This window comes from Macrosteles quadrilineatus, unplaced genomic scaffold (assembly GCF_028750875.1).
Source record: "Macrosteles quadrilineatus isolate MER2022 unplaced genomic scaffold, UCM_ALF_1.0 Scaffold_9__3_contigs__length_116548681, whole genome shotgun sequence".
Lineage (NCBI taxonomy): Eukaryota > Metazoa > Arthropoda > Insecta > Hemiptera > Cicadellidae > Macrosteles > Macrosteles quadrilineatus.
The window spans coordinates 47359395-47360946 of NW_026542602.1; positions in this window are offsets into that span (position 1 = coordinate 47359395).

Consider the following 1552-nt stretch of genomic DNA (forward strand, 5'->3'; position numbering starts at 1 on the left):
ATGGGAAAATAGTTATTGGCTAGTAGCTATTAGAAAATAGTTAATACAAATACTCGGTATCAGCATTTATTAGGTACACTCGATAATGGGTACGTACAAATGAACACTTTACACCTTACCAAGCGAACTTGAGCGCCTTGAGTGGTTTGTGATATCACTCGTCACTCGATATCTAGATTGATAGAACAAGTTATTATAGTTTGTTTTCCAAAAAATGTCCTGGTGTTAAATAAAAATCTATAGTGACACATTTAAAAAAATTTTGATAGAGCACATTTGTACCAGCAAACACACTCTTTTACATTTTTAGACAAACACTCTTTAATATTCTAATTGAACTATTTCTGCTGTGCATACCAGTGCTGGTGGTTCTAGAACCTTTTCAAATGGGGGGGCTAATATGGGGGGGTTCTACACTAGGAGGGGGGTCAAGGGGGTGTCCTCTTTCGGAAAAATTAAATAAGTTTTTAACATCTAGAACTGTGTCCATAACGTTTTATGACGAAATGTAACTTGTATGTTAAATTTTATATTTTCAGGGTCCAATGGGCCATGGGGAGGGCTGCTTTAGCCCCTCCCCCCTTGAAACCACCAGTACTGCATAACATTACTACACCATTTGTGAAGATAAACGGTGCTGTCAATTTTATGATTCTAAAATTTTTACAGTTGGTTTAACAAATTCAATTCTTTAAGAAAGCGAAACACACTTTGGTGAGTATTTTTAAGTGAATATATGAATGAAGAGTGAGTAGAATGGATTGAGCTAATACGAAGCTTAATTAATTACTGACAAAGAGAATAGCTGTTTCTTAGCCAGGATCATTTAATTCCAAATTATCATACACAGCTGGGTCCAGTTTGGTACCATCAAAAAGCCTATATACATATACTTTTAGCTTGGAAGATCAGTGGTTTTAGTGCTCGCCTAGAAAAAATCAAAAGGTCTCGGAGCGATACTGAGAAAAGTTAGTTGTTTTTTGATGGTTCAAAACTAAACTAACTTGGGGCTGTTTATTAATGGTCCTGCTTAATGAAACAGCTGATAAGTCAACAACAAAGTTACACAATGAAGGCATATACTCCACTATAAACTCACCATTCGCTGGTATTTGGGTTAGCTTACGCACTTAGGTGGTGACCCCATCTCAAATGGTAATATACTTATTTATTAATTTATTTATTTTATATACCAACGGAACATCTCCAATTTTATAGACTAAACATAACAATATTTCTCTTAAGTGACTGTAGAATTCAAATACATTTTTGTAAACATTTCAATTTTTATAACATTTCATTGTAACATTTCATTATTATACTGATGATAAAATGATTTCTTTAGAACCATGATGATTTATTCACTATAGTGCATATAGTCAAACTATATCTAACCTCTATGTGTTTATTATAAAATCTATGGTTTACAACTCTGTGCTATGTTTTCCACCTTTTTTCTGTCGTTGGCGTATGATCCTATGGTGATGATGTGATCGAGTTCGAGTTTGGAGTTTGTGTTGATTCTGATTGGATTGTGAATGTAATGTGTGGT